Below are 19,723 nucleotides of genomic sequence, written 5' to 3'. Positions count from 1 at the left end.
GAAATAAACCCCTAAGAGGGTAGTCAGTCCTCGGGACCCTCTCACTCACCTGTCCTCCACCCACCGTGCCCACCAAACAACATACTTGATTTCCTTTTTATTTCTTTTTTTGCAACTTACAGTTATTTCAGTTAAGTCTTAAGTAACTTGCTTCATAAATAAAACTTTGTATGAGACTCATTTACTGACTTTATGATTTAAAGGGTAGACATTTATTCTGATGGCGGAATGTGGCCACTTTTCACTTTTCTATTGTGAAGCTAGAAAACTCCCATTGACTTCAGCCGTTGGTGTTACCTGTTTGGTGTTACCAGGGAGAAAGTTAGGGAAGGACAGCAGGGGGTGATTGGTGTGCTAGGTTATATGTGCAACCTGGATGCAGAAAAGTTCCATTTTTCAAAAAGTACACAGGCTTCCTGAGTTGTGTCTAATATGGATAGTTTAGTTGACCTCTCTGGACTCAGTAATAAAGTTTTTATAAATTTTGATGATTTGATGGGAATTGTATGTAAAACGTTGTGTCATGTGAGTTCAGCTAAACTGACCAAGATGGGGCTGCTCTCTCTCCATCCCAGCGGGGACGGATGCACCGTAGCTGCTAGCTGACCTGCGTGGGTACCGTCCTGTGTACATTGCTAGCTTTGCTGCTTTCAGCTGAGCGGGGCCTCAGGAGTTTTCTATGCAGCTTTAGGGCCTTTTGTTTTTCTCTTTAAAGAGCCGGTATCAGGCACTGCCGGCTCCTGCCAGCTGAAGGCTGTCACAGCTGTGCGTCTGCATTTCATCGAGCTGGGAATTGCTAATTAGCAGGTCACACAGCACAAAGCCTGCCCAGTGCAGGGCACACAATGCCATGTTTGTCTGCGGAACATAAATAACTAATCTCTTCACATTAGAGGTTTCGTTAATGAGCATGTGTGCCAGTAGGTGAGGCAGACCATCTCTGACAGAATGCCTGGACCGTTGGGGACCACGTCCCAGCCCTTCCCAGCCCAGCCTCTCACAGGATGCGTGTGCCCTCTGACACCTGGCCGGCTGCAGTCAGGACTGGCCAGTTCGCACGCGACCTTTCCATTCGCCTGCTGTCCTCCCGCCCCGCCCCCTCCCACACCCCAGCTGGACCCACACACACTGCCTTGCTGGACCCCGGGCCTGTGCCCCAGGCTGCACCTGTGCAGAAGCTCCCGGTGCCCTGAACGGGCTGAGCTGCAGACTTGGGAGCCCGTAGGTGCCCACGTGTGGCTGACAGTGTGAGCACGATGGCGTTTCCAGGAGTGGTGACCATTTGACCCTGAAATTGGAGGCCTGGGGCAGCAAGACGCAAGGCCGGGAGTCCATAGTGGCACAGCTGGTGTGGCAAGGGCACGGCTCCAGACACACAGGGTCCCATCGCCCTGTCACATTGTCACTTTGAAGGTCCAGGCTGTGTCTGCGTGGTCACACAGCAGCGGATGGCCTCTGAGCGGGACCGTCGTGGTGCTGAGGCGCAATCTCCTAAGTCTCAGCCCCTCTGGTCGGAGGGTAAGTAGACTGACAGGTGCCGCGTCCAGAAACGAGGCTGTGCACGGAACGTTTACATCCTGTAAGAGCCGCGCATGCAGTTAGATCACTGAGCATTCAATTGAAGTTTCAATTTCTACCACGCAATCAATCTAAGATGAGCTGTGTTTTAGGACCGCATTTAATGGGATCTGGGTTGTGGTGACATTTGTCCCACTCATTCCAACAACAAACAGCCTTCTCTGGCAGCCGCACTTGTCTGGAGGACGGCCGAGAGCCGAGAAGCCAGTGGAAGAGGCCTCGGGGAAGCTGGAAGAGGAGACGGAACGTGCCGGCACCGCCAAGGCCACCCCTGCAGGTCAGTCCAGTCTGCCTGTGTGTCCCACAGCGCGGGCTGTCGTTGTCAGGCCCGTGGAGCACTGAATCAGCAGATGCGCTTCCCAGGCAGGCATGCTGAACTGGTGCAGAGTGACCGTGCAATGGCCTGACAAGAGGAGACCTTCAGAACAACTCGGCCACCGAGTGCCTCACTGTTGCGCTGACACAAAAACACTTAAGTGCCCGTAGCTCGTTGTCTGCGTGACCAGGAAGAAGTGCGCAGCCCTCGCCAGCAGCTCCATCCACCGTGGGCCTGGGTGTCGTACAAGGAAGTGCCCAGGGTGACACAGTTTGCTGCCGACTGCAGCAGCCTTTTTTGTGCCCCGTGCGGGCATCAAAGCTTCTCCATCAGACGGGCCAGGCTCCCTCATTCCTTTGCTCATTGGGCAGTGTGGGAGCAGGCCTACTATGTGCCCGGTCCCCGTCGGTGCTGGGGACGCAGTTCCTGAAGCTCTGCAGGACCTCCCTGCAACCTGTAGGTCTCACAGCCCTCGGAGGTCCCAGCCCGCGTGCAGACATCGGACGCTGTCCGTGGCCCCTGCACCCTCTTAGTCAGACTTCATCCACCATCGTCCACCCACCAGTTATGTCAGCAAATGCTGGTTTGGGTCAGGCCTTCTCAGTGCCGTGCCCTCCCCGGAAGGGCCTGTGTCCCAGGCCTGACCCTGGGCCTTTCTGACGGCTGGTGGGGAGGAGAGGGGACCTCCGGCGGGCGCTGAGCCGTGGTGGCCATGACGGTGCTCGGAGCTCAAGCGCTTGCCTGGTGTTCATGTCTCATGGTGACGAGGCCATAGGTCGGCAGTTTACCTGTGAAGAGGTGTAAGAAAGTTCCTCGGGAATTTTCCCAGAAGACAGATACCCCTGCGGGTCCCACTTGTGTAATATTCTTCAGGTGGGATGAGTTTATAGCTGTTGGATCCAGGAAACACAAGCTGCCATCCAAATAAATAGTATTAAGTTCAAAAATGTGGATACTGTGTGCTCGGGTCCTACGTGACTGGGTCCTGGATTTTGTTTAACTCAAGGACCCGTCCTAGAAAGTATCACCAGGAGGACGGGATAGTCTCACCCTGAGCGTGACACCCTGACTTTTGTGTCACTTTAATTGTTGTTGTCAATCTTAGAGTCATTTCTGTGGAGAAATTCTGCTAAACTTTTGAATGTCTCTGTGTTCATAAACCTGACAGGCAAAATCCAAATTTAATACTTAAAATCAGTAGCTTCTAGAAAGGCTAAGGATGAAGTTCGCGTCAATAATTTGTAATTAATCTTTGCCAACTGCTAGTCAGTTGTTGTAAAGGAGCCACAGGTGCCTCACTGTTGGTGGCACTGCTGCCTTCACAGATAAGTGTCACCTGAAATACAGTATCGTCACTCCTTCCGTGTCAGAGGTGTGACCGTCACCACGCTACCTCACTTCGTATCTGTTTCTATCAACAAAGCAGCACTTGGATCTGATTCTGGTAGGTTTTGCTCCGGTGACTGTCCCAATAGGCCCCAATTCCACACTCACACTTCAAGTCTCCCATGAGTCCTATTCTGACAACAAAAGCTCATGCAAATGGTGAGAAAGTTATGTCATTATCTAAAATATTAGATCCAGAATTTTTTTCATGATGGTAGTTAGAAAAGAAAAGAAAAAAAAAAGTTTGGTGTCCATAGTCTTCACTGCATGTTAGGCACAGATGGATTCAAATACATTTCGTGACTGGTTACAATGGCATTAAAACTCTAAGGATACTGAGCTATTTCCTGATTCATAAAATGGGAGGTTAACCATAGAAGTAAATTCATAGAAAAATGAGAGTGAAGGGTAGAGAAAAGTATTTTTATTAAATTTTGAAAAACACTTGATTTTTCCAACAAAATTGAGAAGAAAATAGACAGTTTCCATACACCCTTCACCCCCCACACGCACGGCCACCCCCACTGCCAACGTCCCCACAGATGGGACCTTCGTTACAACTGATGAACCTACATGACACGTCGTCGTCACCCAGAGTCCACAGTTGACATCAGGCTCCCCCTTGGTGCTGTGCATTCTGTGGGTTTGGACAAATGTCTGATGACATGTCCACCATCCTGGGGTCACACGGAGTGTTTTCACTGCCCTAGGACCCTCTGTGCTCCCCCGTTCACCCCTCCGTCCCCCTAAACCATGGCACCCATGGACCGTCGCTGTCCCATAGTTTTCCAGAATGGCACACAGTTGGGATCACACACATGCGGCCTTTTCGGATGGGCTCCTTCACTTAGTGACAAGCACGTAAGGCCTCTCCACATCTTTTCATGGCTGGCAGCTCACTCTTTTTAGGACAGGATAATATTCCACCATCTGGATGGACCGCTGTTTTATCCATCACCTCCTGAGGGACATCTTGGGGGCTTTCACGTTTGGCACTTACGAACAAAGCTGCTGCAACGTCCGTGTGCAGGTTTTGTGTGGACATAAGTTCTCCACTCCTTTGGGTGAGTGCCAGGGAGTGTGATCGCTGGGCCATCTGGGGAGAGCATGTCAGTTTTGTAGGAACCGCTGGTGCCTTCCACAGTGGGTGCACCATCTGCGCCCCCCCCCAGCCCCCCAGTGACCGAGGTTCCCGCTGCCCCACGTCCTCCCAGCACGTGGTGTCTTGTGCTCTGGACTTGGGAGGCTCTGACCTCTGACGAGTGTGCGGTGGTGTCTCATGGTTGGTTTAATTTGCGTTTCCCTGGTGACCTGGTGTGGGGTGTTCTTTCACGTGCTTATTTGCCATCTGTGTGTCTTCTTTGGTGAGGTGTCAGGTCAGTTCTTTGGCTCATTTTAAAATCAGGCTGTTTTTTTGTTGTTGAGTTTTAAGAGTTTGTTATACATCATAGAAAATAGGCCTTGATCAGATGTGTCTTTTGTAAATATTTTCTCCCCGTCTGTGGGGTGCTGTCTCATTCTTTTTTTTTTTTTTTTTTAAAGATTTTATTGGGGAAGGGGAGCAGGGCTTTATTGGGGAACAGTATGTACTTCCAGGACTTTTTTTTTTCCCAAGTCAAGTTGTCCTTTCAGTCTTAGTTGTGGAGGGCGCAGTTCAGCTCCAGGTCCAGTTGCCGTTGCTAGTTGCAGGGGGCGCAGCCCACCATCCCTTGCGGGACTCGAGGAGTTGAACTGGCAACCTTGTGGTTGAGAGCCCACTGGCCCATGTGGGAATCGAACCAGCAACCTTCGGAGTTAGGAGCACGGAGCTCTAACTGCCTGAGTCACCGTGCCGGCCCCCGTCTCATTCTCTTGACCTGAGCTTTCTCAGAGCAGGTTTTAGTTTAGTGAAGTAGTGAAGTGCAGCTATCAGGAGACACACGCGCCCAGGCCTGGACCGGCCGCACCTGGGCATTGGGGTTGTGGGCCGTGTTGCTGCTCTCCGATCTGGCACCGTGACGTCGTCATCTTTCAGGACTGGTTTCCTGTGGGGACCGGATCGCACATGGTGCTTGTGGGTGGTCAGTACTTTTTCCTGAGCACAAATGAAGATCTGGTAGACATTTTTAGAGGAAATTTTGCCACCTGAATATTGGTGTTTGTACATAGTTACTGTCAGAATCTATGCACAGAATCTGTGCCCCCCCTTTTGTACCTTATTCTAATACAGTAGCCACCACAGTACGTGGCTGATAAGTAAGATGTCCATGTCACTTCCTCAGTTACATCAGGTGTGTTAGCTGCTCAGGAGCCATACGTAGGGGAGGCTCCCTTGCTGGATACCCAGGGTGCGGCCACTTCGTCGTCACAGAAAGTTCTGTTGGATGGTGCTCTTCCAGAATGGAAGGGGCTTCATTAAAAACAAAACACGAAACATTTTGAGTGATTTCTTTTTATCTTGTAGTAATCAATGAAATACAACATGAAATAAAAAAAGGAACAATAAAATAAGAATCACAGAAAGGATTTGCTTCCCTGCTATTGCTTTCGGTTTTGGTTCTTAGTTGCTTGTGACATAGAGTAACCGTTTAGCTGTAGCTGAATGAACTCAACGCCCCCGTCTGCTCAGCTCCTCGCACACCCAGTGAAGACGGCCACTGACGACCTCGGCGCTTAGCCAGTGTGTCTTCTGGGACATGCAGACAGTGTCGGTCACACAGGGGACAGGACTGCTGGAAGAACTGTTTCTGCATGAACCTCACTCCTGGAATCCGTACCTGTCTATTTAAAATCCCCAATTTTTCTCCCTTGGCATCTGACAAAGGCGATCTCAGAGCTGTGGGGGCAGCTGTGCCGTGTGGGGTGACAGCCTGTAAAGTCCCCTCTGAGACTGGCCTGCTGCCGCCTGCCCCTGGCCTTGGACTCCAAGCAGAAACTCACTTCATTGCTGTAGGAACAGGGTTTTCTCCAAGTTTAGTTTTTAAAGCCCTCATATTAATTCAAGCGACATTTAACACAAGCTTTTTAAAAATATGTTTATAATGTGCGTTACTTCTGTTTGCTCGTAATGGTACAGTGTCAACTCATCTAGAAATAGTTTGAAAATTTCCTTGGAGTGAGAGAGGGAAGAAGCACCTGGAAATATAATGTGCTTTTTAGTTTCATGTCTCATTTACCTGCTGTTGATTCCTTGTTTTTCTTTTTTCTTTTAGGTTGCTTGCAGTGTTTGAATGTTGAGAAGGTACAGTCATTAAAACTGCATTTTTACACGGTGGGAATTTGTACGAATAGGATGGTGAATGTGGGACAGTGAGTAAAAGCAGCTGTCGACTGGGTGATGTGCTTATACACCTGTTCTGAGTTGCTCCTTGAGGTGAAGGTGTCCAGTCGCAAGGGCAGTTGTTATTTAGGTCTCCTCTCTGTTATGTGAAATTAGCTTACATGATCTTAGGTGGGGGCAGTTTGCGCCTGTGCGGCCCCCACAGGTTGGGGTACATCACCTGTTAACATGGGGGTTTGGAGAGAGTTACCCGTCAGGTGTGCAGCTGTCCCCGGACTTGCCCCCTGCACCTGAGCTGTGGGTAAAACCGGGAGGTGGGTCTGGGACGTACTCATCAGTCGCTTCTTCCACAAGCATTGGCTGAGATCAGTTACCCTTCTGAAGGTGTCAGTTAAAAGTCTCTCTTAGATAATGCCTTGAAATGAGCCAGCAGATTGGTATAAATTACAAGAGGCCACCAGGGGACTTAGTGGCACTTGGATAAAGGGCAAATACACATTAAAGATGGGTTTTCCTGTGGAAAATGTCTCTGCTGTACAAGTCCTACAGCAGGATTATTCTCTAAAACGGTCTTTCTTTGGTCCTAACTGGGAATGCTGCAGCTGAGATAAAAAGATTTAAATGAGAGACACACATGCTGTGTGCCTGGAAACCGAGCAACTCGCTCTGCTTCCTGGGACTAACTTTCAGGTGCAGAGAAAAGATGGGCAGATGAGTCATAGATATCACAGCTGTCCTTCAGAGGGGAGCTGTCCTAGGTCCTTGAGTGCAGCGACACTGCAGGTTAGATGCCGCTGTGCTGCAAAGCTGACACACTGTACATACGTTCAGCCTGTGCCAGCCCGGCCGCCCCGCTGAGGCCTTCCGGGGGTGGAGGGGTAGGAGCAGCGTGGGGTGCTGTAAAGGTGTCGTCTGTCGCTGCAGCTATGACGTCCTGCGCGCCGTACCTCGTGCTGCTGTGCAGCGCCCTGGGCGTGGCCAGGGCCGCCCACATCGTCATCGTACCGCCCATCATGTTTGAGAGCCACATGTACATCTTCCAGACGCTGGCGGCCGCCCTGCACGAGAGGGGCCACCGGCCGGTGCTGCTGCTGTCGGAGGGCCGCGAGCTGGCGCCGTCGCCGCACTACGGGCTGCAGCGCTACCCCGGCGTCTTCAACGGCTCGGCGGCAGACGCCTTCCTGCAGGCCAAGATGCGCAGCATCTTCTCGGGGACGCTGACGGCCATCGAGCTGTTCGACATCCTGGACCACTACGTGCGCAACTGCGACCTGGTGCTGGGCAACCGCGGCCTGGTGCGCGCCCTGCGCAGGCAGCGCTTCGACCTGCTGCTCGTGGACCCCAACGACATGTGCGGCTTCGTGCTGGCGCACCTGCTGCGCGTGCAGTACGCCGTGTTCTCCACCGGCCTGTGGTACCCCGCCGAGGTGGGCGCGCCCGCGCCGCTGGCCTACGTGCCCGAGTTCAACTCGCTGCTCACGGATCGCATGGGGCTGCTGCAGCGCATGAAGAACGCGGGCGTGTACCTGGTGTCGCGGCTGGGCGTCAGCCTGCTCGTGCTGCCCAAGTACGACCGGCTGCTGCGCAAGCACGGCCTGCGGCCCGCCACGTCCATGCACGAGCTGGTGCGCGGCCCCAGCCTCTGGATGCTCTGCACCGACGTGGCGCTGGAGTTCCCGCGGCCCAGCCTGCCCAACGTGGTGTACGTGGGCGGCATCCTGACCAGGCCCGCGCACCCGCTGCCTCCGGTAAGGACCCAGGGGCGGGACCTGTCCGGGTGGGGCCCGCGCCTGCGGTTGGCAGCGGACCTGGCTGGGTTGTTTGATAACTACCCGGAAAGGCCGGCGGTGGGAGCGCAGAGCTGCCACTGTCCCTGTGCTGGTGGGAGGGCCACTCCCAGGACCGGACTCTGAGCATGTCCGTAGTGCCGGGGGCTACTGCGTGGGGTCCGGGGATGGCCGGGAAGTCGGTTTGTGATTAAGTCGTAGCTGTGGCAGGTGAACAGATGTAGCTCGAGGGTCACCTCGGCGAGTGTGAGGGATGGTGCCTCAGTGAACCCCAGCCCCACCATCCCACCCGAAAGTGCAGTCACAGGCCTCTGCCCAGCTCTGCTGAGGTGAACTCAGCAGACAGAGCCCACCTGAATGGGTTCCCTTAGCACCGTAACTCTGGAATGTTGATGCCCACCAGTGAAGTGGGGTGGTGACTCCCAAACTAGGGGTCATCTGACTTGAAGTGACGCTTTGGGGATGCCCGCCCCATGGCAGCTTCATTTGTAGGCCCGGGTGAAACTGGTCTCCCCGCTGGGGCACAGCTCACCCTTCCTGCCAGTGGGGCTGCAGGCGAGTCCCCGTTTGTGCTCAGCTGTCCGCCAGCAGGTAGCTCTCTGGGTCTGGGGTTGGCCTCTGACGGCACTCACGGGGGCACAGGCCGGGCCTCTACTGTCCCCTCAGCATGCGGTGTGTCCCTTCACTTGTCATTTCCGGCTTTCACTGTCTGGTGCCACATTCTCTCCCCTAGGCCTCAGGTCAACACAGGCTCTGGGCAGAGTTTAGTGTGGTTCGCTCGTTGCTCGGACTTTTCTGACACGGCCACGGAACGGCATTTCAGAAATGTGCCTGAGTGCGTCTGTGTGGTGCGGACACGTGGGGCCGGCCTCTCCCTGAGATCCAGGCTGCTTCCCCACCACTTTCACCCAGTGGTCCTTTAACGCGCCTTCTGGTGGCTTTCGGAGCCTCGTGGAGGGTAGTGCAGTGTTTCTGTTCCGATGTCCTTTCCAGCTTCACCCCCTCTGTGGGCTTCCCTGCTTTCTTCCCGCTGGGCTTTTCATAGCGACTCATTGGAACATGTGCCTTTCATTTGCTGACTGTTGGCCGTGCCAGTTGTCCCCAGGTGGACACAGCAATGCTCACAGATGTGCCATGTGGACTGGCCAGCCTGCTCGTGTCCCGTGTGTGTGAAGGGCCACTTTCACCTCCATGTGCCGTTTACATCCTCCAACAGGGGCTGTTCTGAAGAATGCCCATCTCACTCAGTATGTCTCATTCCAGTGAGGTTTGTACGCTTAGGGACACACGCATTCCTGGTGGGGTTTCTCTAGCACATCTGTCCCATGTGAGGGCCCTGGGAGTTTCTCAAACACCTGGGTTGTTTGTGGTCTCGTTGTGACACTGACATCCTAGGGCCTGGCAAGTGGCCGTGGAACTCATGCTTCTCCAAGAGCAGCTCCGTGTCAGTTGCCTCGGCACCTTGCAAGTGTGGGTGGGTTTTCCAGGTCTGGTCATGACACTGGATTGGATTTCACAGCCTGGGATGAAAGGGTCCGGAAACTTCCTAAAAGACTCGTTTTCAAAACTTTCTACTGTCTGAGCCTGAAGAAACTCTGAAGAATCTCCAGTTCGGCTCTGTTCCTTTTATCTGTTTTTCCCTCAAAATAGACAGAATGGTCCACTTGTCATGTCGGAGGTTCCAGAGTCTGAGCAGGCTCCTCCAGGGCCCACATGTCGTTGGGGCAGAGCCAGGTGGACAGTTTGCCTTTTGGTAGCGTGCACTTCCTCTGATCGTTGCTTGAGGTCTCAGAGATCGTGAGGGCTTAACACGACAGTCACATTCAGCGAGGTGGACCCTTACGTATGCGTTAGAGCTGGGGTCATAGAAATCAGCTTGAACCCCTGCTTTTGGTGACCAAATGTAAGCTGGTGTAGAGTGAGTCGTTTTGTACGCACGTCAGCAGCGTGCCTGCCACAGGGCTGCCTGCCTGGGCGTCCGTGCAGGTGTAGCTGAAGGGCAGACACAGGACCAGGCCACCTCCATGCAGTGGCTTGTGTCCTGTCAGAGCAGGACAGTTGGGGACATGGAGACACCTTAAAAGCAGGTTCGCTTGGGCCAGGGAGGCGTAAAGGCAGGCCCCTGTTGAACTCGGTCCTTTACTGTGGATGTGGTGATGACATCTAGTAGGACTCGATGGCAGCTTTTCTGAGGGTGAGGACAGTAAGGCCCCCAAGTGTCCCTCACGTGTGCTGGGTACCTGTCAGTTACTAGAATTGACATGTTTCAGTGATGGCTTTTATGTGGTTGCCTGTCAGCTGACGCAGTCTGGCCCTGCCAGGCCATGACCTTGGTCATGTTTGCGCCCTGCAGCCCTGATCTGGGGTGTTTCAGTCTGCACCCCCCCCCCCCCGCCCTGCCCAGCAGAATGTGGGTGGGTGCGTCACCTCACAGCATGGCTGTCATCCACACCCCAAGGCCCTGGGGATGGCAGGTCCTCACCTCAGATATTCAGTATTAAATCAACTGCATCAAACACAAACAGCTGCCCAGAAACAGGTGATTGGGCCAGTATAGCCGTGCTGTTAATATTACAGCCGTACCTGTTTATTCCCGGTTTATGTCGCATTCCATTCCAGCCATTAAGCAACCTGGCATCCAGGCTGTTGTTTCAGTGAACTACCTAGTGTCGCTTATGTGGAGAAAAGGAGGTGACCGTCTGTTTCCCAGTGGAGCTAACAGGTGCCCCTGTATCCCACGGGTTTGTCTGAGCGGGGACAGAAGCTGCTGCTGTCCTACGAGGTGATAGGTGCCTTGGGAGGTCCAGAGGGTCAGGTGTGTCTTCATCTCACCAGTTGTAGGGACATTTTTTATTCAGGCCACTTTAGTCACGGGGAGAGGCGATACAGGTCAGAGAGGAGGCCAGAAACGTGTTGGGCAGGCCTGTCATTCTGTGCATCTCCCGACCTGCCCCACAGAGGCCTTGGGACGCAAGCCACGGAGCAGCAGGTTCACTGACCTGTGCGAGCAGATGAGGTCGTGAGGACAAAACCCGGCAGTGCCTATCGGCTTCCCGTCAGGTCTCACTGACCCCCAGACACCGGTCCTCCCAGTCACGCAGAGGGACCGCAGGTCTGGGCTGAGGTCTGGGGGAACATAACACTCACCCAGATGTGGAAAACCAAGGTCGTTTTAATAACACGCTACACAGAAGGCACGTCATCTCAGGAAGTGCAAGGCTAGACGTGGGGCTATAACCCTTGAACCATGTTGATTAAAACACCCGCTTTTAAATGGGTCTCATTTGGTCAAAACATGTACCCCTCCCAGGGCTTCCTTTTTGGGGACCCCATGACTCGCACGTCACGTCTCAGAACTCTTCTCTGTGCTTGCTGCTTCCCGTCTGTGGGCGGCTGTGGGGACCGGGAGACCCCGTGCTGTGGTGTTGGGGGCGACTGAGGGTCGCGTCCACCACACTCACTCATTGTGTCACCAGAAGGGGACATGGCTGTCCCTGCCAGTGGTGCTGGCCTTGAGCCTCAGGCTCTGGGACTCAGCATGGGGGCCCACGTCCCCTCAGAGGGTTGGGCAGGATGCTTGGGGCCAGGCCTTATTCTCATGACTAGTAACGCTTGTCATTGGCGATGAGCTGCATTTGCTGAAGCAGGTCACTGGCTGCTCCCCAGTGAGCAGACAGTTGGAGGCGTAGGCGGGATGCAGAAGTGTGTGTGGCTTTGCCGCCCGCATCTTAGGGACGGGCGCTTGGCGCTCCCACGGCCGCCTCGGGGACGTTTATTTCTCTTTCTCGCAAAGTGGAGGACAGTGATGAGCCCGTGAGCTGTGTGGGCGTTGGGCCGCCTGTGTGTCTCAGGAGCCGAGCAGAAGCTTGAGGGGTTGGCACTGAGGGGGCTTAGCGCCCGGTACCTGGGATGCTCCCCTGCAGCTGGCGACACCCGTGGGTTCTCAGGCCTCCACCCTGTCCCTTATCGCTCCCTGCTTCCCCTCCCTGAGGGGCCTGTGGGGACACTCCAGGCTAACAAGTGTCAGGCTCGTCCAGCCAGACTCGTCCACACTCAGGCCTGCTGCCCTGGATCGTTAGGCTCGGTAACCCGGAGCTCTCAGAGGACGTTAGGCTTTCCTCCTCTTTGGGCTTGGAGGGCAGGTCGGGCGGTCAGCCCGAGTGTTGGCCCTGCCCAAGCCTGCGTCTTTGTCACAGCCCAGTCCTGCCCTTCGCGAATCCTACACCGTCCCGGGAGTCCTTGCCACCAGAGCCCCAGGACGTGCTCCCTGAAGCAGGGACTAGAGGGCAGGTTGTGGTCCTGGGACGGCCACTGGTCTGTGACAAGTTCCCGGGACCAACCTCAGACACTGTGTGATCCGTAATTGCTGATGTCCTGTGATGTGTTTCGGGTGAGACTCATTATCCGCAGTGTACGTTGCACCAGCGTTAGTGTGTGTGGGGATGTGGATTTCTAGAGTGAGAAGAGCTGGGCCCCGCTGCACAGCTGGAGAGCCAGCCCCTGACAGTCCTGCTCTGCATGGAGGCGACACCCTCAGGCCCGGCGCTGAGAGGAGCGTCCACGTGCGGCCTCGCTCGGCAGGCCAGGGCTGTGGGCCAGGACCCTCCACTGCTCTCCCCAGCTCTCCTCCGCCTCCACGTTATTTTTGTTTTTTGTTTTCCACAACATTCTAAAAATGTTTTATCTCTGGTTGTTAAACAGCATTGGATCAAAGCAGGCTGTGATTTTAAAGTCTTATTACATCAATGCCTCCTTTCTGAAGTTCCAAGTTACATGGTGAGATTATTTGTTCTCACATACAGTCTGATACCACAATCTAGTCGCAAGTGCAGTGACCTAGACTGCACAGCTGTCTGGAAACGCTCACTGCCTGGCGACATACGATACGTACAAAAGAATGAGAAAGGGTTTATTTTCAGTGTCCCATTCTTACATTGACTGGCTAACTCAGGAAATCTTTTTGTGCTGTGAGAACCACTGCGTCTTTCTGTGCTGAAGGCATCTCCCTCGTATATTTGCAAACCCTGGACGCACAGGCCTGGTCCCTGGTCTGCCCCATGTCACCTGGGGCAGAGAGCTGCTTTATGACAGGGTTTCTGTGGCGGGAAAACAGAACACACAGCCAGAGAAGCAGACATTGGAGGAAGACATTAATCCAGAATGAGTCCTAATTCCATCTGAAATCAGAGAGACACAGAAAAGTTCCCCAGGCCCCAGCCCAGAGAGGGGCACGGACGGGCACCAGAATGACCAGGCAGTGCCGGCCACGGGCCTGCTGCCTGTGCATGGGGGCTGCTCCAGGAGCCCAGAGACCTTTGCAGCGTCAGGACCACCCACGGTGCACCAGCTGGGCCCTGAGGGGACCCACCACCATAGCCTTTGTCGTCTGTCCAGGCACATCCTCGGGAAGTAGCACGTGCTGCTGGGAGAACCTCTTCTGGTAGGAGGTTTGAGAATTCTGATGTATCGCTGTAAACACTGTCGACCATGAACAGAGCATCTGTTCTAGAAAGATCCCAAGGTCCCTCAGGGAGCCCCCCCCCCACCTTCTCCCAGCAGCCACCTCCTTCTGTCCCAGCAGCATGCATCCCACTGTCCTATGCTCTCTTTGCCCCACAAAGCAACCAGAGCGAACCAACCTCCACCCGTCTCTCTCTGTGCCCTCCGCCCTGTCACCCTGTCTCCCTCTGTGTCCCCACCCTGGCATTTCCTTCATGGGAAATACGGAGGGATGACCAGGTGTTGGAGGGCAGATGCATAGTTTGGTTGGGGCCATGTTAGATTTGAGAAACCTGTGGGTTCATGCGTACCGATGTCACGTTGACCTGTGAGTGTGTGAGCGTGGAGTTGACAGGAAAGGGGCCGGGTGTTCAGACGAGGGGTCGGCTGCCCAGGGACTGAGCTAAAGCTGGGAGTAGGGGAGAGCTTGGCTCAGAGCCTACAGCACCCTCTTGCAGGCAGAACGGGGGGCCCAAGAGCTGAGAAGTGAGCACCTAAGAGGAGGGGACAGCTAGGGATGCAGTCCAAGAATGGAGGTGAAGAGGGGACAGTGCAGCTGTCATCGCGGCTGATCTCTGGACTGTTAGCTGGGGACACATACATGGGGCCCTGTGTCACTGGATGATTGTAATTGTTGCAACAAGACAATTCACACTGCCCCTTTGACAGTCTTTCCCATGGGCTGTGTCAGTCACGGGTGCAGCGGATTGGGGCGGGGGGCAAGTCTCGTTTTCCTTGTCCCTAAATTGTGGGTTCAGTGGGTGGGATTGGACTGGTTTTTAAGGTTTCTCCCACTTCAGTGATGGTGTGAACTAGAACATTCTGAGCGCCACACATACATTAAAATACAGACTCATGTTCTTCTGTGCAAACAGTGATTCTGGTCTGGTTGTGGCCACAGAACCAGCTCAGGCAGGTGTGTCTGTGGGTGCGTTTGCACGATGTTTTCATAAAGCCAGGAGCTTGGGGAGGGCAGGAACGGGTGGGTGTGGGGAAGGATCGATTTACAGTTTATAGGTAGGGAGCTCAACTTTCTAGTAAGTCATCAATAATAATTAGAAATACTGTTGAAATAGTGTTTGATTTATAAAAAACATAGTTAAAAATTGAAACCGTCATTTGGTTGTATTTTGCGCAATACAGAAAATGCATCTTTTTTCAGAGAATGTTATTGAGTTGCCATTTTATTGAAGGACTTTTTTCCTTGAACTGTAATCTTAAAACAATCTTAAAACACACCAAGCCACATGCAGAATTTGCTTTCTTCTCAATTTAAAAATTGTATCTTTCAGCATTTGGTGGTAGAGAATTTTTGAATAGATTTTGTAAAATGTAATTCTTCCAAAAGGCAAAAATTGAAATTATAGGAAAATGCTTAAAAGCCTTTGCAAATTTGATTTCGTTTAGGTAAAGTTCATGCTTAGTTGAAAACTTTATAGAGTAACGAAAAAGTAGGAAATGTCCCCACGCTGCTGCGAAGCTTAGACTCACGAATGCTTGGCTCAGTTACAGAAAGAAATAAACCCCTAAGAGGGTAGTCAGTCCTCGGGACCCTCTCACTCACCTGTCCTCCACCCACCGTGCCCACCAAACAACATACTTGATTTCCTTTTTATTTCTTTTTTTGCAACTTACAGTTATTTCAGTTAAGTCTTAAGTAACTTGCTTCATAAATAAAACTTTGTATGAGACTCATTTACTGACTTTATGATTTAAAGGGTAGACATTTATTCTGATGGCGGAATGTGGCCACTTTTCACTTTTCTATTGTGAAGCTAGAAAACTCCCATTGACTTCAGCCGTTGGTGTTACCTGTTTGGTGTTACCAGGGAGAAAGTTAGGGAAGGACAGCAGGGGGTGATTGGTGTGCTAGGTTATATGTGCAACCTGGATGCAGAAAAGTTCCATTTTTCAAAAAGTACACAGGCTTCCTGAGTTGTGTCTAATATGGATAGTTTAGTTGACCTCTCTGGACTCAGTAATAAAGTTTTTATAAATTTTGATGATTTGATGGGAATTGTATGTAAAACGTTGTGTCATGTGAGTTCAGCTAAACTGACCAAGATGGGGCTGCTCTCTCTCCATCCCAGCGGGGACGGATGCACCGTAGCTGCTAGCTGACCTGCGTGGGTACCGTCCTGTGTACGTTGCTAGCTTTGCTGCTTTCAGCTGAGCGGGGCCTCAGGAGTTTTCTATGCAGCTTTAGGGCCTTTTGTTTTTCTCTCTAAAGAGCCGGTATCAGGCACTGCCGGCTCCTGCCAGCTGAAGGCTGTCACAGCTGTGCGTCTGCATTTCATCGAGCTGGGAATTGCTAATTAGCAGGTCACACAGCACAAAGCCTGCCCAGTGCAGGGCACACAATGCCATGTTTGTCTGCGGAACATAAATAACTAATCTCTTCACATTAGAGGTTTCGTTAATGAGCATGTGTGCCAGTAGGTGAGGCAGACCATCTCTGACAGAATGCCTGGACCGTTGGGGACCACGTCCCAGCCCTTCCCAGCCCAGCCTCTCACAGGATGCGTGCGCCCTCTGACACCTGGCCGGCTGCAGTCAGGACTGGCCAGTTCGCACGCGACCTTTCCATTCGCCTGCTGTCCTCCCGCCCCGCCCCCTCCCACACCCCAGCTGGACCCACACACACTGCCTTGCTGGACCCCGGGCCTGTGCCCCAGGCTGCACCTGTGCAGAAGCTCCCGGTGCCCTGAACGGGCTGAGCTGCAGACTTGGGAGCCCGTAGGTGCCCACGTGTGGCTGACAGTGTGAGCACGATGGCGTTTCCAGGAGTGGTGACCATTTGACCCTGAAATTGGAGGCCTGGGGCAGCAAGACGCAAGGCCGGGAGTCCATAGTGGCACAGCTGGTGTGGCAAGGGCACGGCTCCAGACACACAGGGTCCCATCGCCCTGTCACATTGTCACTCTGAAGGTCCAGGCTGTGTCTGCGTGGTCACACAGCAGCGGATGGCCTCTGAGCGGGACCGTCGTGGTGCTGAGGCGCAATCTCCTAAGTCTCAGCCCCTCTGGTCGGAGGGTAAGTAGACTGACAGGTGCCGCGTCCAGAAACGAGGCTGTGCACGGAACGTTTACATCCTGTAAGAGCCGCGCATGCAGTTAGATCACTGAGCATTCAATTGAAGTTTCAATTTCTACCACGCAATCAATCTAAGATGAGCTGTGTTTTAGGACCGCATTTAATGGGATCTGGGTTGTGGTGACATTTGTCCCACTCATTCCAACAACAAACAGCCTTCTCTGGCAGTCGCGCTTGTCTGGAGGACGGCCGAGAGCCGAGAAGCCAGTGGAAGAGGCCTCGGGGAAGCTGGAAGAGGAGACGGAACGTGCCGGCACCGCCAAGGCCACCCCTGCAGGTCAGTCCAGTCTGCCTGTGTGTCCCACAGCGCGGGCTGTCGTTGTCAGGCCCGTGGAGCACTGAATCAGCAGATGCGCTTCCCAGGCAGGCATGCTGAACTGGTGCAGAGTGACCGTGCAATGGCCTGACAAGAGGAGACCTTCAGAACAACTCGGCCACCGAGTGCCTCACTGTTGCGCTGACACAAAAACACTTAAGTGCCCGTGTAGCTCGTTGTCTGCGTGACCAGGAAGAAGTGCGCAGCCCTCGCCAGCAGCTCCATCCACCGTGGGCCTGGGTGTCGTACAAGGAAGTGCCCAGGGTGACACAGTTTGCTGCCGACTGCAGCAGCCTTTTTTGTGCCCCGTGCGGGCATCAAAGCTTCTCCATCAGACGGGCCAGGCTCCCTCATTCCTTTGCTCATTGGGCAGTGTGGGAGCAGGCCTACTATGTGCCCGGTCCCCGTCGGTGCTGGGGACGCAGTTCCTGAAGCTCTGCAGGACCTCCCTGCAACCTGTAGGTCTCACAGCCCTCGGAGGTCCCAGCCCGCGTGCAGACATCGGACGCTGTCCGTGGCCCCTGCACCCTCTTAGTCAGACTTCACCCACCATCGTCCACCCACCAGTTATGTCAGCAAATGCTGGTTTGGGTTAGGCCTTCTCAGTGCCGTGCCCTCCCCGGAAGGGCCTGTGTCCCAGGCCTGACCCTGGGCCTTTCTGACGGCTGGTGGGGAGGAGAGGGGACCTCCGGCGGGCGCTGAGCCGTGGTGGCCATGACGGTGCTCTGAGCTCGAGCGCTTGCCTGGTGTTCATGTCTCATGGTGACGAGGCCATAGGTCGGCAGTTTACCTGTGAAGAGGTGTAAGAAAGTTCCTCGGGAATTTTCCCAGAAGACAGATATCCCTGCGGGTCCCACTTGTGTAATATTCTTCAGGTGGGATGAGTTTATAGCTGTTGGATCCAGGAAACACAAGCTGCCATCCAAATAAATAGTATTAAGTTCAAAAATGTGGATACTGTGTGCTCGGGTCCTACGTGACTGGGTCCTGGATTTTGTTTAACTCAAGGACCCGTCCTAGAAAGTATCACCAGGAGGACGGGATAGTCTCACCCTGAGCGTGACACCCTGACTTTTGTGTCACTTTAATTGTTGTTGTCAATCTTAGAGTCATTTCTGTGGAGAAATTCTGCTAAACTTTTGAATGTCACTGTGTTCATAAACCTGACAGGCAAAATCCAAATTTAATACTTAAAATCAGTAGCTTCTAGAAAGGCTAAGGATGAAGTTCGCGTCAATAATTTGTAATTAATCTTTGCCAACTACTAGTCAGTTGTTGTAAAGGAGCCACAGGTGCCTCACTGTTGGTGGCACTGCTGCCTTCACAGATAAGTGTCACCTGAAATACAGTATCGTCACTCCTTCCGTGTCAGAGGTGTGACCCTCACCACGCTACCTCACTTCGTATCTGTTTCTATCAACAAAGCAGCACTTGGATCTGATTCTGGTAGGTTTTGCTCCGGTGACTGTCCCAATAGGCCCCGATTCCACACTCACACTTCAAGTCTCCCATGAGTCCTATTCTGACAACAAAAGCTCATGCAAATGGTGAGAAAGTTATGTCATTATCTAAAATATTAGATCCAGAATTTTTTTCATGATGGTAGTTACAAAAGAAAAGAAAAAAAAAAGTTTGGTGTCCATAGCCTTCACTGCATGTTAGGCACAGATGGATTCAAATACATTTCGTGACTAGTTACAATGGCATTAAAACTCTAAGGATACTGAGCTATTTCCTGATTCATAAAATGGGAGGTTAACCACAGAAGTAAATTCATAGAAAAATGAGAGTGAAGGGTGGAGAAAAGTATTTTTATTAAATTTTGAAAAACACTTAATTTTTCCAACAAAATTGAGAAGAAAATAGACAGTTTCCATACACCCCTCACTCCCCACACGCACGGCCACCCACTGCCAACGTCCCCACAGATGGGACCTTCGTTACAACTGATGAACCTACATGACACGTCGTCGTCACCCAGAGTCCACAGTTGACATCAGGCTCCCCCTTGGTGCTGTGCATTCTGTGGGTTTGGACAAATGTCTGATGACATGTCCACCATCCTGGGGTCACACGGAGTGTTTTCACTGCCCTAGGACCCTCTGTGCTCCCCCGTTCACCCCTCCGTCCCCCTAAACCATGGCACCCACGGACCGTCGCTGTCCCATAGTTTTCCAGAACGGCACACAGTTGGGATCACACACATGCGGCCTTTTCGGATGGGCTCCTTCACTTAGTGACAAGCACGTAAGGCCTCTCCACGTCTTTTCATGGCTGGCAGCTCACTCTTTTTAGGACAGGATAATATTCCACCATCTGGATGGACCGCTGTTTTATCCATCACCTCCTGAGGGACATCTTGGGGGCTTCCACGTTTGGCACTTACAAGCAAAGCGGCTGCCAACGTCCGTGTGCAGGTTTTGTGTGGACATAAGTTCTCCACTCCTTTGGGTGAGTGCCAGGGAGTGTGATCGCTGGGCCATCTGGGG

General features: G+C 53.0%; 1 pseudogene; it reads left to right on the top strand.

The window, feature by feature from the left end:
• The window catches only part of LOC141572866 (2-hydroxyacylsphingosine 1-beta-galactosyltransferase pseudogene), a 37,670-nt pseudogene extending 29,218 nt beyond the window's left edge, over positions 1-8,452 (top strand).
• The last annotated feature ends 11,271 nt before the right edge of the window (positions 8,453-19,723 follow it).

The sequence above is a fragment of the Rhinolophus sinicus genome, linkage group LG07, assembly GCF_036562045.2.
Source record: "Rhinolophus sinicus isolate RSC01 linkage group LG07, ASM3656204v1, whole genome shotgun sequence".
NCBI lineage: Eukaryota > Metazoa > Chordata > Mammalia > Chiroptera > Rhinolophidae > Rhinolophus > Rhinolophus sinicus.
The sequence above is the reverse complement of the archived record's forward strand: the minus strand, read 5'-3'. Positions and strand labels throughout refer to the sequence as shown.